The sequence below is a fragment of the Sebastes umbrosus genome, chromosome 20 (genome assembly GCF_015220745.1).
Source record: "Sebastes umbrosus isolate fSebUmb1 chromosome 20, fSebUmb1.pri, whole genome shotgun sequence".
NCBI lineage: Eukaryota > Metazoa > Chordata > Actinopteri > Perciformes > Sebastidae > Sebastes > Sebastes umbrosus.
Window position 1 is genome coordinate 1,465,403 of NC_051288.1, and position 17,162 is coordinate 1,482,564.

Sequence of the window (17,162 nt, forward strand, 5' to 3'; positions counted from 1 at the left end):
TTGCATGTCCCTATAGTCATACTGAAACATCTATACTTCAATATACAGCCTACAGTGAGCCACACACTGTCACACTAATGAACGGGACTTAGGAGAAAAAGGCAGGAAACATCAGCACATGTGAGTGTTAAGTGAATATGAGTGTGTCGTGAGGGAAACCAAAGAGAGAGTGTTATCAGAGGGAGATAACAGGACACACTGTAGGGCTTTTTGGCACACAGCAGCTGAGGCATTACACCAGCAGGTCAAAATACAGTCCTTAATGTAAAGGCACTGTTAAAAATCAACAGTGAAATAAACAAGACGCCAAAATTAGCATGTCAATTATCAGGTTAATTATCAGGTTAATTAGCAGGTTAAGATGACCAACAGGCTGTGGACTGAAGTGGCCCTTTAATGCCAGGTCATCCAATAGATAATGATTATCAAAACCAGTTTAGAGAAGAGAGCTCTTTGAAATACGAGCACAGCACTCAACCTAAGCCTAACAACTGACAATCTACCCAGTCTATTTAAATGATTTGTCTCCTGCCATTTGAATGATTTGCCTCCTTGTGAAACCCGACACTGTGACTGATGCATGCTTTTATCTACAGAAGGTCACAAAGAAGAACTTAACACAGCTAGTGGCTGTTTCTCAGATATATCTTCAATATAAAAACTTCTCATAGCTCAGAGACACTGGGCCTAAATCCAGAGTCTCCCAGGTCTCCTGTAGATCTGAGAAGAATAACATTATTGTTACTTTAACTCAGAGGAATTCACTAAATCAGAAAGACAAACCCCCAAAGAATGGGTCATTAGGAGTCCTCCTGACCAAGCATGCACACAAATATACACATATTGTACGTAAAGCTTGTGCAAACTCTAACAAAAAATAAATAGCACAACATGAAAACAATAGATGAAAAATAAATTAAAAAGTCACTTGAAAATAAAATATAAGACGAAATGTATAAATATTTCTACATATATTTGTTGATGAATAAAAAGATGAACGATAATATGAAATGGACAAAACACCTTGTTTTATTCCTTTTACTACCTGACCAACTGTGTGTGTTTTTGTCTCTTATTTGTTTAAAATAAGGATATATTGCATATTGCATTTTTCCTAGAATAACCACGGAGGTTTGAAAATGACAAAATGTTTGAAGTGAATGATTACCTTCAAGATTTATGATGACTATCCAGTGAACTCTCCTCCTACCCTGCACAGGGCGGATAGGACACAAGCTGACGGGCACATGTCCCTTGGAAGGAGGGGTTACAAGGATGCACCGATATCGTATCGGGTATCGGGTCCGACACTGTGCTCATGTACTCGTACTCGCAAGACAGCACCGATGCCACTTTACTTTCACTCCACCTCCCCGACGGTGCGGGCAAGACGGGCCAGTGCCACCACCTCAGCCGGCCCTCACTTTCATTGCGCCACGGGGTTATGCCTGCACCCGCTGACTCTCGCGTGCGTTAGACTCCTTGGTCCATGTTTCAAGACGGGTCGGGTGGGTTGCCGACATCGCCGCAGACCCCTGGCACCTTTTACGTGGGCCGAGCCCTGCGCTGGCGACACAACGCTGTCGGGGCGCACTGAGGACAGTCCACCCCGGTTGACAGTCGCACCGGGAGCAGGGGGCCCCGCCCCTCCTTGGCGGGGAGAGAGGGCACAGCGAGCCCTTTGTCCACGGTGCGGCGAGGTCCGGGCGGGGAGCGCTGTAAAGCTGCGGCTGCGAGCCACCTTCGCCCCGAGCCTTTCCAAGTCGACCTAGAGCCGGTGGCGGCGCACCGCCTCGTATGCGGGACTCCCCAGTCTGCCGTATGGTGCTCACACCCTCCAGCTGGCTGTTAATGAGGGTCTTTTGGCACAGAGAAGTACTCGTATCGGAACTTGGTATCGGAGAGTATCCAAATGTAAGTACTTGTACTCGGTCTGAAAAAAAGTGGTATCGGTGCATCCCTAGTTACAACCAAGCGCGATGCCTTATTTTGCTGGTAAGGAACAGGCCTATCCATGTGTTGAATGACACCAAGACACATCATTGGGTTCATATTCAAGCCTCACTTAAACTGTAGGTGGATGCACCTGCCAGCAATGGTAGCTACCGTGACTGGAAAGGAACAAAGTATTTATAGACTAAATTCCCACTAGAAATGAGACAAGAAGCAGTAATAAAACAGAGAACCATTAAACTGAGTGATGCCAATAATCCCTAACTGTGAAGCTGCACCACTGATGGAACCTGTGGCCAATAAACTCTAAGTGGTAATAACCCAGTTTTTAGCTGCTGTCTCAAGCCAAACCATAGAAACCATATATAAAGGTGGACGACATGACAGCTCCCGGGCTGCACGGTGGTGCAATGATTAGCACTGTCGCCTCACAGCAAGGCGCAGGTTCAAATCCGGCCCTTCTGTGTGGAGTTAGCATGTTCCCCCCGCTCCAGCCGATTTGTTTGGGCGGGTGATCTCGATACCGCGGTACTTGACACCAAATGACGTCAAAATCTCAAGATGACAGCTCCCGTATCCGGGATATTTTGGCTTCACTTCTGTACAGTGAGAGGTAGTGGAGACACGTCGTCCATCTTTATAAACAGTGTATGATCTAAACCCACACAGTGAACAGTGAACACAGGTAGCTGCAATAACGTCAACGATCATGACAGCGAGTGAGCGGCTCTGTTTGAAACAGAGTCTGGTAGTGACAACTGTATTTACAACGAAAAATGAGTCCATCGCATTACTCGCTAACCTTTTGTTGAATAAATTTAGACTTCAACAATAGTTAAATGACTAAAATGTAAAACTAATAAACATGTCCAATTAAAAGACTCACACTAAATCAAAAGCAGGTGCCAAAAGTAACACTGCTCCCAACCCTGCAGCCCTGCTGTCCAAAACTGTAATCTGGAGGAGGAGAAAAACACTTCTCAAGAGCCTGTACCTCAAACTTTGCACTGTGGTAAATGCCTATAAATAGAACATCATGCTCTTTAGTGCTTTATCTGTAAAGCAACACACTGCTTACGTTTCCTCAACACACAGCGCTTCAGTTATCAGTCGCACAAAAGCTTTGGCCGGTTTCCTTTTCCTCACGTCGACTGAGCTGACCCGCAAACGGCCAAAGCGAGTGAGAATTCTAGTATTGTGGAAAAGTCACACGGGTAATGTTTGTTTTTCAGTCGGGATACTGCAGGCTGTGGAACCGGGACACTTCCTCACAGATCTTTTAAAACTCCAAAACGTAAACTGTATCATTACTCTAAATTGGGTTTTGCCTCATGCCCATAATTGTAAGTAAACAAGTTCCAAATCCACGAAAATATATGAAAACGCCGCGGCCTTAGCTCGTGCTGCCATGCCGCAATCATGTTATTAATGGAAGAAACCAGATTGTTTGGATATCATATCCCCATGATAATTAAATCCAAATGTTTTGAAACGAAAGCTTATCCAGTACATGACTGTTGGCTGGATCACAGATGAATTGATTCAGTGTACGTAAATAAACACACGGATAAGAGGGTTTGTTCACGACTGTAAGCAAACACTAACCTTGTTTATCTGTGAATCCATAGAGGCGAGTTATCGTATTGTTATGACATCAGAATGCCCTCATGGAGCGTGAGTTAACCAAGACAAAAAAAGAACGACTTCACTTCTCTAATATTACAATTTCTACCAAACACAACACACGCCGTGAGCTTTCTCAAGTCTTTGGCTCGTCAATCTGTATTCACGCACAAATGAAAGAGTCAAATAGCCAACGTGTGATACAAACCTCAACTCATCGTTTCACTCACCAACAGATGCTGCTCAGCAGCTGCTTCCCATATGCAGTAATTGGATTCACTTGTTTTAATTTACTTCACTACTGTAGGCTCCGTCAATAACTCACCTCAGATACGTGATTATTCAAACATGTTATGTCCAATATCCTGTACAGTAATTACTCAGAAGAGAGAGAGTGTCCTCACACCCGCTGGTGCCTGCTCCGTGTCCAACAACTGTACAGCATGCAAAGCACATGGCCGGCCACCACGCTGGTTTGCATAATGCAGATCTGACAGGGACCTCCTTCCTGTTACTAGAGTCATTGTTAAATGTCTCTTGGAAAATTGCTTGCTGACATAATCATGTGGCAAAACACATAAATAAAATAGTTGCTAAGATGGGAATTTCTGTTATTAAAAGATGTGCACAATACATGGTGATTCAAGCTTTAATACTGTCCAATCTTGACTACTGCCCAGCGGTATGGTCTAATGCAGGGGTGTCAAACTCATTTTAGTTCATGGGCCACATACAGCCCAATTTGATCTCAGGTGGGCCGGACCAGTAAAACCATTACAAGTACAAGTACATTCCTGAAATGTTCACAATTAATGATCAAAATCCATTTATCCATTTACGGTCGGCTACGACTAAAAATGTATTTATCTTCTCTGTTCTCAGTTGTCCTTGCATGTTTTTGTATTTTTCATCATGATGAGTCCAAGAGAGGTGCCGAATATAATATTTCTTGAGCACTGAAAGGTGCTGTGAACACACTAAGCACACCAGCTTCCCATTTACCTATGAAGAAAGAGGAACTGGTCCATTTTTCTTGGAAAACCCGACACTCTGTGTCCACTTTTCTCCTTTTTGACTAAGACATTTTCCACCGGCGGCTCCTACTCTTATCAGGACAGCGACACCCCCCAGTGTATAAATAGGAAGAGCAGTGCATTTTATTGAAAAATTGGAATTGATGACTTCTCTGCACACTTTGCAAAGTCATCCAGTGGCCCGGATTGGACCCTTAAGCGGGCCGGTTCTGGCCCTCGGGCCTTATGTTTGACACCACTGGTGTAATGCGATGATGGAGAAGATAAAGAAATTACAAATGGTTCAAAACAGAGCAGCGCGTATAAGCGCTCCGTTATGGATACAGAACGAATGTTGTTGCAATGCAGAACTGTCTAGTTTGATTACTGGTCAAAAATAGATTCATTACTTGTATTTATCAGAAATATCTCTGTTACAAAAACGCCACTTATTTTGTTTAAGAATTTATCCTTCAGTTTAGATCAGGGGTCAGCAACCTGCGGCTCTGGAGCCACATGCGGCGCTTTAGCCCCTCTCCAGTGGCTCCTTGTGGATTTTTTTAAATTTAGTGGAAATAAATAACTGTTTTTTTACAGTTTCATTTTTATGTATTATTGTTGTAGGTCTATGGCAGGGGTCAGCTACCTTTACTATTAAAAGAGCTATTTTAGGCAAAATAAATAAATAAAAATCTGTCTGGAGCCACAAAACATGTGATCATTGTGATGAAGGTAACACAGTTTATAGTCTAAGTATATAGTATATAAGTCTAATGCAGTGAGGGCCAAAGAGACAATGTACCACAGAGTATAAGGGCCACATTGAGGGAAAAAACATCTGAGATTTACAGAATAAAATCAAAATATTACAAGAAAAAAAGTCGTAATATTACGAGAATAAAGACATAACTTAACGAGAATAAAAGTCATAATATTACGAGAATAAAGTCATAACTTAATGAGAATAAAAGTCATAATATTACGAGAATAAAGTCATAACTTTACGAGAAAAAAAGAAAATAACACGTAAAATTACTACTTTATAATATTATGACTTTATTATCATAATACTGCGACTTTTTTTCTCGTAAACCTATTACTTTATTCTCATATTACAACTTTTTTCTCGAAATCTCAGATTTATTATTTTTCCTCAATGTGGCCCTAATACTCCGTTGTACCATCGTACCATAGACCTACAACAATGATAAATAAAAATGAAAATGTAAAGAAAAAACTGTTTTTAATTTCCATTTTTAATAATCCACAAGGAGCCACTGGAGAGGGGCTAAAGAGACGCATGTGGCTTCGGAGCCGCAGGTTGCTGACCCCTGCTCTATGGTGATTCTTACATTCTCCAATTGTAAAAATCTGTAGCCTATACACGAATACATTTTTTTTTTATCATTTCAGTCAACCTAAATGGGCGTAATAGCGTACGTTCGTCTACAGCTAGCGGCATATCCTCTAATTTTGCAGAACCTCAATAGCTCAATAGGCTAGCGATGGATTCCAAATCCCAACAAAGAAAAGTCTCGGAGGAATATAGAGAATGTAATAGTGCATGGACAGATCAACAACCACAAAAAGACATTTCCAGAACAAACACACTGGATTTGCTGAAAAGCCAGCAGCAGCTTCCAGCCAAATGTCCTGAGATGTGTCTTCAATGTCCTGCCTCTCATTTGCACCTGGGCCAGTCACTGCATTAGACTTAAGAGGCTGTGTTACCTTCATCACAATGCTCAAATGTTTTGCGGCTCCAGACAGATTAGTTTTATTTATTTTTGTTGGCCTAAAATGCTCTTTTGATAGTAAAGGCTGCTGACCCCTGGTTTAGATAGACATGACTAGTCTACCAGACATGCTACTGAAGGAAAGTTCACGTTACCAAAAGCAGAGACTAATGCAATCAAACCAGCGGTCGTGTACCGAGCTTCAATGAATGGAATTAGCTACCCACACATATTGCACAAGAAAACAGTAACATTTTTAATTAGAGACAGTGAAAAAATATAGACATTAGTTTGGCTGAGTTTTGAACAAATTCAGTGTAGGTATATAATATTCTGTGAGTTGGATAATGTTGACTGGTCTGGTGGATGTGGAGGGGCGGTCTGAGTCAGTAGGATTCTGGGTGAAAAGGGCTATTTTTCACGCAGGCTACTTACTTCTTGTAGGATATATGATATGCTTTGCAATAACTGCGGGACAATGGAGTGTATAGTAACAGACTATTTCATTTTTTTCTGATTGTCAGGAGCTTATCTTGTCTGAGTCTGTGTCTCAGTCTTATGCGGTTTTATTCTGTAATGTTATGTTATATTATTCTGTGTGTGTTAGTGTGTTTGTGGACCCCAGGAAGAATAGCTGCTGCAAGGCTGTAGCTAATAGGAATCTTAATAAACTAAACTAAACTACACCAGTGCAATATTTTATCATTGAGAAAGTCTTATACTGATTTTGATCATATTTGGGATGTGACTTTTACAGGAAACACAGAGTAACCTGGTCATTAATATCCCTGTACGATATTGCGTTAATAATTGTAATGTGGGGCTTCCTGGTGGCCGAGGGGTTGAGGCGCAGATCATGACTACATTCATGTCATCTCTCCACTGTCGGCTAGCTAATAAAGGCATGAAATGATCCAAAAATAATGATTAAAGCAGCAGTTGGTAGAAATGAAGCACGGTCACTATATCCTGACAGTAGTGCATGAGACAGGTAATCTGGAAAAAATCATGTTCCTCTGTGTCCTCCGGTGTCCTCCGGTGCTCCTAATCTACTCCTAGTCTGCCGTCCAGCTGCCGTCTATGAGAGCCAACACTCGTCACTCGTGAACTCCGATCAAACGGTCAAACTAGGCAGCGCTGATCAAATATGAATCAATATTCTGTTACTGTAATGTCTATTTCTCTCCTCAGATGTTCTCAGAAACATCTTGTAGTGTACTGTTTAGCTGTAAAATAATCATGAGCGGGCGCTCACAAAAAGGGCATTTCCATCTTAAAGTTCAGTCTCAGTCCACCTCTGGATCATGTGGCACACTTTGAAAAACTTTAAACAGCCAGTTTTTCTGATGCACACACACAGCTTTTTGTTCTGGCTACGTTAGTATGATGACGAACACTTTTGTCTGATATATTTCAGATCTCTTATTTTCCTTTACCCCAGACAGAAGGATGACGCCTGTAGACGGTAGAAGTTGCTGCCATATGAGCATCAAGTGGGGAATTCATTATCATCTTTTATAGCCACATCTTCAAACACATTTTATTGTCTTACCTTTGACTGTAATGTCTTCTACCTCATTTTATTTTACAAATAAATAAATAAATCTCCTTTTTAATCTCCCCTTTTTGTCTCCGTCTTTCATTATTTGTACAGTTTTATGATTTCCTCTTAAAACATTGTGTAAGCTAAGACTTAAAAGATGTACTATATAAATACAATTCCCTATTAAATGAACATCGTCATGATTCTCTGGTCGTCCTGTTGTTTATTAGCGATGCTTTGCCTCTCGGTGATCATCGACCACGGCTGGGAGATTACCCACCTTTTCATTTGAAACTACATCACTGGTTGGACCAAACACTCACACACAAATTGGAAGCATGTGTTTTCTGCATGTTTCATTATGTCTCAGCCTGGCATACCAACATTATCCCGTTATATGTGTGTGTGTGCTGAACTTCACTCACATGCTGCAAACTATGATGTGCTGTCAAAAGCTGCTGAAAGTCGTGGAGCTGTTCCATGATGGGCAAATGTAAAACACAGCAATCTGAACTAGTACGCACCCCGATCAGACCGCTCAGTTTCACCTGCAGGACCTCAATATCAAACCATCTGTTTAAACAAGAAGCAGATTTATGTGGATAGTAAGAGTTCCCCCCTTTGATTGAATCAGGTCAATGAGCCGCAGATCAGATTTTTGATGAGAACATGGGGGTGGATAGCATGGGGTAACGTCACTGCATACTTTGCGGTGAGTCATAGGCTGGAGGGTAGAGGGCTGAAACAAGGGGGTATGAGTGACCTTATGATGTTGTAATTCAACGTAGCATGTCACTTTTTCTAAAAATAATAGCTCGTTCAGACCAAAATAGCAGCTCTATTTCTGTTTGGTGTTTCTGTTGGACGCCTCTGGTCTCGCTCTCTCCACGGGTGTGCATGTGAGTGGGAGGAAGGGAGAGAATGTGTTGTTTTGTTTTTCATTCTTTCCCCGTTAAAAGAGAAGGGGAGATCTGGAAAAAAGAGAAGAAGAAGGCCGGAACCTTTTCAATCATCCCTGCAAACTACCCATTAAACTCCCAGTTAAACGAGTCTTCCCTTCCAGTGGCAAACACAGAGTAGATCCTTTTGTGGGAAAGCCGGTCATTTGATTTAAGACTGGGGTCCCGGCGAGCTTGGCTCTACAGCATGTCATCCCAGTCAACTATGTGCTCTAATGACTGGAAGCAAATTGATACCATTTGTCTGGGAAAGCTCCCCTCGGCCTGGAACGGCAGGTCTAAGCTTACAGCTGAGCTCTCGGTGCGTTACGTGATTACGATGAAGGTCAAGAATTATATCATTTTTCATTGTGATTCTTTTTGTGCAGTCCAGTTGGAGACGGAGGGCTATGAATCATTGCAACATGAATATATTACACGTTCTCCTTAACCTGACGAGTGTAGCCTCTTCAGCCCCCCCCCCTACCACCATCACCCCGTTCACCCCTCACACTCCCTCCCTGTCTGGCCCACATACAGCTGATGTACTGTACTTAAAGGAACCCCTGTTTAGGTTGACTTGCCTTTAAAAGCCTCGCAGCTATAACAACTTCCTAGAGCCTTTTTCTGTCCCAAACACAGACGGAGGAATGTGTGTTTTACAAAAACAGACTAAATCCACCATGCAGGATATTAGCCCACAACATGAGCTGACATGTGCATGGGCAGTACAACAACAGAAGTGCATGTGGCAAAGACGAGCTTGGCATTCTTAACCCTCTGAGACCCTCAATAGACCCGTTTTAGTCTTGTTTAGGGGGGTACAGGAGGTGTTTAGGGGGAGATAGCAGGTCAACAGTAGATGTCACATAGAAGTGGTGTTCATCATTTGAAAGCTGGAACCTGCGTTTTGGCACACATGAACCCAGACGAGAAGCTCTCCAAGCTTTCAAGTCAATCTGATCCAACGTGATCTCACAGAAATACGTGAAATGACGACGACCTCTTAACAGTGCATCACGTGGTGGTAGAACATTACGTGTTACATGTGTTACATTTACACGCCCCCACCACGGAAACATTTAGGTTTAGACAACAAAACTACAGTACGTGGTTAGGTTTAGGAAGCCCTTACCAAAGAGAAGTTTATTCAAGTGTGCTATTAGTATAATAGTACTTAGAGAGTATACTTTCAATTTACTTTTTATGTACTTATCAGATATATACTTAACAAAAGTATTAGTTTGTTTTCTCGTTGCATATCACCATGTGAATATGCAACCCTTGTTCCTACAAACTAATGTTCATGTACTATGTAAGTAACATAATGCTGCCTGGATTACATTTTTTAACATTTAACATATTTACTGAACTCGGTTGGGTTAACAGAAAAAATACATTTGTAAACTGTGATTTAACATTTACATGTTTTCACTTTGCAGACTCTTTTGTCCAAAGTGACATACAAATGAGATTTTGAGTGACACCTTTGACAGAGCACATAACAATTTGATTTAAAATATTGATTAGTACAGCTTTAACCAAGTGTAGTAGCCTAAATGTATGATTTATATCCCTGCTACTGAGGACTGATGTCACAATGGGTGGATTGGACAAACCGTTGCCTATGAAGGTAATCCAGGCAGCAAGAGGAAATTACTACTACAGTATATAAATGTATTTTTTAGTAGAATATGGTGTGAATTCCGGGGATTATGGTTACAACAATGTCAAACAAGTTCAGTAGTCAATAGTGAAAAGTTTATTTTCAGCCGAGGATCCATTTGTTTTCTTTCAAGAGTCAAATAAGCAGCGAGTGTCTGGCTGGAGGATCTGCACAGGCCTGCTCTGTTATGTACTGTATATGTGTCTTATGCAATCTCATCCTTCACGCGCGCAGCACATCTCCACATCAATTCCACAACAGCCCTTTCTCAAATTCTCTCGTTCTCTCCATCAATATATTTCTCCAGACACCTCATCATTAATAAAGTGTCAGGTGAGAAAATAAAGCTGCGTTTTTAGCCGTAACACCATCCTTAGGGCAGAACTGTGCCGTAAAAAGCAACGATAAGTCGGCCCCGTGATTATTTAGTCTATATTATGAGAAATATTGATGTGAAACTCCATCACCTGGTTCAGATATGAGCGACTGCCTCTGCCAGTGCTCGTCTGAAAGAGAATATTCAGATGTTAATTGAATGAGGAACTCCCTGATGAGATGGTCTGATGACAGGTTTAGATCAGCACATTGCGTGGTGGTGGTGGCACGGAAATTTTAACAAATTACGTGCCAGCACCACGACAACAATGTCGATGGAAAGACAATTAGGATGTTTGCTGTGGTGGATACACAAATCCCTGCAGGTTCAACAGGAACATGTTTTAATCAGAGTCTATCGGGAGGAAGTCGGGACAGGAGACTAGTACTCGTGTCCTGTGTGAAACTTATTTTAAATAAGATCAGTTACATAACAAGCATATTTATTTTAACCCAAACCATGATTCTCCCTACAAAAGAGCATGGACTTCAAGTTTATTTCATGAAGAATGCTTAAGTAAAGTTAAAGTATATGTTTCCCAAGTATACTTTATGTAGTAAGTATATTAATATTAATGTACTAGTAGTATACTTATAAGTGTACTGCTTTAATACTTCTTGGGACTAAATCGGCCAATTTTTTAGTTTATAAAAGTACTTTTAAGTGTACTTTAAGTATAAGAACAGTAAACTTTGAGTACACAACTAGTTTACATCTAAGTCTTATTTTGTACTGCAACTACACTATAAGTATACAGATAGCTTACTAGTTTTATAATTTGTAAGTGTACTTCAATACTTCTTGGGACTAAATAGGCCAACTTTTTAGTTTATAAGAGTATACCTTAAGTGTAAGTATTGCAGTGATAGTTTACTAGTTTTATACTGGTAGACCACTTTTTAGTGTATGAAAGTGCACTTTAAAGTATACTTTCAGTAAACTACTAGTTTAATAGTTTTTTTTATAACTGTAAGTATACTTGTAGCACACTTTATAGTTTATGAAAGTGCACTTTAATGTATATTCAGAATTCTACTAGTTAAATAGTTTTTATACTACAAGTATACTAACTTAACTTTTCTTAAGTATATCTTGAAGAAAAGATTGAGTACAAGTATGAGCCAAGTATATTTAGACTTTTCTGTATACTTGTCAGTATGAGCCAAGTATAATTTTGTTAAGTATATCTCTTATAAGTATATAAAAAGTAAATTGAAAGTATACTCTCTTAGTACTATTATACTAATAGCACACTTGAATAAACCTCTCTTTGGTAAGGGCTTCCTAAACCTAACCACGTACTGTAGTTTTGTTGTCTAAAACTAAATGTTTCCGTGGTGGCGGCATGTAAATGTAACACATATAACACGTAATGTTCTACCACCACGTGATGCGCTGTTAAGAGGTCGTCGTCATTTCACGTATTTCTGTGAGATCACGTTGGATCAGATTGACTTGAAAGCTTGGAGAGCTTCTCGTCTGGGTTTGTGTGTGCCAAAACGCAACGCTGCCAGACGTGTAATCACTGTGTTGCATTGTGGTAGAAATCCTGCTGTGCACCAGGTCAGCATTTTATAGTTGGATTCAAACAACTTGGTAGTGACACTCGTTGCTCTAAAGCGTGATCCCTCTGTGATCTCATTGCTAATGATAACTGACTCGAGTCCAAACACGAGCGGGGTGAGAGATTGAAATGTTACGAGGCACCTACAGTGCAGCTACAGTAAACCGGCTCCATGATGTAATGTTTCTCAAAAGCAACAGGGCGGGGTCTAAACACATGAAAGTCCAGGGCCAATTGGAAACAGATTTGACCTGACAAGTGTGATTGTAGCCTGTTGTTTCAAGACAAGACCTGTGTGTGTGTGTGTGTGTGTGTGTGTGTGTGTGTGTTTGCGTGTGTGTGTGTGTGTGTGTGTGTGTGTGTGTGTGTGTGTGTGTGTGTGTGCGCATGTGTGTGAGAGAGGAGAGATAACGTGGGGGAGTTAGGTGGCGGGACTCAAATTTCTTTTTACCATCCATGAAATCCACAAACACCGCGCAGCCAGAGGAGTCTTAAGAGATGGAGATGAGCCTTGAGGTGCAGCTGATGAACGCGCGGGACCAGCCAAGCAACATAAAAAGAGAGATCTGTGGAGCCATTGAAGTGAATTTCAACCAGTTGTTTCTAATTAGGTCCGGCTCCTGGGATCAGCCCAGAAGATACGTTCCTCCTGAACGTCTGTGCTTCTATAAACAACCCTCCTCCTGGTTCTGGGTTCTCAGAGCTGGCTGGGGCCTCAGAGCTGGCTGGGGCCCCCACCAACACGTCTACAGGGCCTCGCTGCTCGCTGCTCTGTCCACTAATAATAATCATATTTGGTGTATTTGTTGATGTTGTTGTTGTCATACAGAAAATATATCTTTACCTGATTTTGCCTTGGTCTAATCACATTTCAGTAATTTGATTTTTGTAAGATTTTCAAATTGTTAGAAATGTTAATGAGCTTGAATGCAAACACGCTGCATCACAACTGGTAATAGGGCTGTCATCTTTAACAGGATGGTCTACATTTCTATGTTAAAGCTGCAGTGGGTAGAAATGGAGCAAATTTGATTAAAAAAATATATTTTTATAAAACGGTCACTACATCCTGACAGTAGTGCATGAGACAGGTCATCTGAAAAAAAAATCATGTGCCTCTGTGTCCTCTGGTGTCCTCCGCAGGATTTCACAGACCGGAGGCTGGAAAAAGAACAGTCAGAGCTGATCTGGAGTCTGCCGTCCAGCTGCGGTCTATGAGAGCTGGCTGTCAATCACTCACAAACTCCGACCAACTGGTCAAACTAGGCAGCGCTGATCAAATATGAATCAATATTCTGTTACTGTAATGTCTATTTCTCTCCTCAGATGTTCTCAGAATCATCTTGTAGTGTACTGTTTAAATGTAACATGAGAAAGTTTGTGACCCGACAGTCATGTTGAGATCAGTTGAGGAAATACCAAGCACCGCCCACCAGCCGGAGCACAGCCAATAGGAACGCTCTCTCTCTGAAATGACCTGTGATTGGCTAAAGTCTCCCAGATTTATTACTACATGTTTTAAAGCCTGTAAACAGAGCCATGAGGAGGAGCAGAAGTCTAGTTTTCTCTCAGAACACTTGAATTACAATATGCTGAAAGGTTATTATGGGATTTTTGTCCAATGATGCCAAAATATTCTGCCTACTGAAACTTTAACTCCCCCTGCCACTAGCCTCTTCTCCCTCTTCCCCTCACTCTCACCCTTCTGTCTCTTCCAACTTATTTTAAACTCATTTACTATCTTGAAACACCTTTTTATTATTTATTTTATTTCTCCTTCGTCTCCACTCTTACTCTTTTCTCCTCTACACAGAGACTCATTGCCACTCTCCCCTCGTGTTAAAAAAACAAGTTCACCTTTGCATTATCACCCTGAAACGTCTGCTCAGGCTATTATCATCTTCTTAAGTTACCTATCCAAATCCCGCAGTTATGAATCTTAATACTACATCCCTTTGAAGCCGGTATCAAAATGCATACTTAAGTGAAACATCTTCATCCCTTTCTCAAACACTTTGATCACTAAGTAGGAGTGAAGCACAGAAACTGTTACAAGAACCTGAAATTCAACGAGTCAAGCGGAGGACAGGCGAGCTTTGCAATCCTTTATGAGTGACACAGCACAATATTATTTCACTGTTATTTATGTTTTAGCTTTGCTATTCCAGATTGCTTCACTTTATATGACTGAAGTTCTGAATAAAAAGAAGCCAAATACGTACGGTATTGTAATTCTGTTATAAATGAGCTTGAGTCCGCTCCTGACAGGGAAGATGAGAGAAGATATATTGCGTAACTCACGCTGACTGGTCGGTGGAGGCTTGATTCAGCAGCGGGGTAATCCTGATCCAGCGAGGGGGTGTCCTCACCCGGCCCTGCTGCTGCTCCACATGTTCAACTCTCCTCCCAGCAGTCTCAAGCACTCTTTAAGGCTATTTATAATCCAGCTTTTTGTTTGCAGACTGGGTTGTTACCTCCACTCGCTTATCTCCAGTTATTTGATAGAGTAGTGAGGTCATTGGATATAGTGATTTGTACATAATGAGTGTGCAGTAACTGGGAATTGATGAGTTCCAGTGGCTCAGTGGCTCAGTAATCATTCAGACAGGCTTAGCCACTCCTTCATTTCACCTTGATCTCAGACTGTCTGTTCACCCATACACCCTTACGGAAAAGTAGCACACTTCAAGTTTATTTTATGAAGTAAAAAGTTCAACTATATTTCCCAAGTATACTTTATGTGGTAAGTAATATCAATGTGCTAGTAGTGTACTTTTAAGTGTACTACTTGAATACTTTTTGGGACTAAAGTGGCCCACTTTCTACACTTTTCACGGTGATTCATCCGACTTTATGTGTATAGTCGCGCTCAGGCGTTAACTTTTTACTTCTGCTGATCACATTCACACTTCATAAATCATAAAGTGGTGTGCATTAGTGGAGATTATCTTGCTGAACAAAATGTGTAATTATCATAAACGTGTGTTTGCCACAGAGCTGGTTTTCTGCAATGATCCAAAACCCAACCCTGACGAAAAAGTACTATACTTCAAGTTATTATTATGAAGTAAACTTAAGTAAAGTTCAAGTATATTTCCCAAGTATACTTTATGTATACTAATATCAATGTCCTAGTAGTATACTTGTAAGTGTACTACTTTACTAAATTGGCCCACTTTTTAGATCTGTTTAGTAAATACCAAGCACCGCCCACCAGCCGGAGCACAGCCAATAGGAACGCTCTCTCTCTCTCTGAAATGACTTGTGATTGGCCAAAGCCTCCCGTCACGGGCTAAATTTTCTAAAGTCTGAAAACAGAGCCATGAGGAGGAGCAGAAGTCTAGTTTTCTCTCAGAACACTTGAATTACAGTATGCTGAAAGGTTATTATGGAGTTTTTGCCCCAAAATATACTGCCTACTGCAGCTTTAACTCTAGAATTTTCCATTGTGATTAATGAAGTACTCTATGTATCTGTCTGTGTATTTATATTAACTTGTTTTGGATAAATGTATAATTACATGTAAGTTTCTATAATAGTCAAAACGTTGTCTCTTATGCAATTATTTTTCTTTTTGAAGAAACCAGTTTGACTGACAGTCCAGCTCCTGGGAAAAGTGGCATTGCAGCAAGCTGGAAGGCATTAAGAGCTTTCAGTGACGCCCCGAGGTAGGCTCATGTGATACCCTGTAAGAGAAGGGCTAATATTTTACAGTCAGCTTGGTATTTACCAGAAGCTTGTATCGTTCACCTCAGATCAAGAGCAAAGTATCAAAACATTCTGAGGATGAGCAATGGAGCAGCTCCTCGGCTCTCTTCCGGGGATAGGATAAGGCTCCGTTACTTCTCAGCGAGGGGTTCAGTCGTTGGTCGGGTGGAGTACAAAGAGAAAACTTTGGGGGTAAAACTCGGATGCTTAACATGACGTTGAAGTTAGACATCTAAAATGTGACACCACAGAACTCTCTGAGCCTCGGCCGTGATGTAATCCATGATACATGGCAATAAAATGTAGAAAATCCTCTTTTGTAAAACACGAGAGGGAGAAGTCAGACTGTTTGATTGATGGAATTGTTACAGAGTCTACTTAACAATCCTCTAAATTTAGATGTGATTTGGTATTCCTGTTCTGAGCACGGAGTTCTGGCCCGCGACCCAGGCATTACCTCAGCCGCGGAGCTCTGAGTGAGTGCGGTGTGCTTGAAGACTGGGCAGAGAGGCTGCTGTCATCCAGTCCAAATAGCAACTATCGGTATGCTGAACTGAGCTCAGCCTGGAGTGTAATGGCAAAACAAGCAGATTGTTCACATTCAGATATATTATTCTCCCGCTGCTGCAAACTGAAAACATGCTCATGTTAGTGCCTGTTCACGCAGGGAGGTAAAGAGGGCCAGCGGAGCCAGGTGGTCTGGGTTTCCTCAAAGCCTCTTTCACTCGTATATCTTTATTTGCATTTTGACAAATGTTCCTGTTGTTGTGAATAAAGCGCAGTGCATGGAGTCCACGTTATGAGTTGGAGGTTGATGTAAGTGAAGAAAGAAAGGAGAGATGATGACATACACCTTTATTGAGCCTGGGTTTTATTTCAACTTCATTGGAAGTAAAGGATACACATGCTCAAAATCAAGAGCAGTTGTTCACATTTAAAGCTTCAGTAGGCAACACGTTTTTGGCATCATTGAGCAAAAATTCCATAATAACCTTTCAGCATATTGTAATTCAAGTGTTCTGAGAGAAAACTAGACTTCTGC

At 41.2% G+C, this 17,162-nt stretch overlaps 1 long non-coding RNA gene across 1 annotated transcript in view; it reads right to left on the reverse strand.

The window, feature by feature from the left end:
• Positions 1 to 14,809, reverse strand: part of LOC119479179 — a 67,715-nt gene extending 52,906 nt beyond the window's left edge. The window contains exon 1 of the long non-coding RNA XR_005204633.1: positions 14,714 to 14,809. This is a non-coding gene — a long non-coding RNA (uncharacterized LOC119479179). The remainder of the gene's footprint in view (positions 1 to 14,713) is intronic.
• Between the last annotated feature and the right edge of the window lie 2,353 nt (positions 14,810 to 17,162).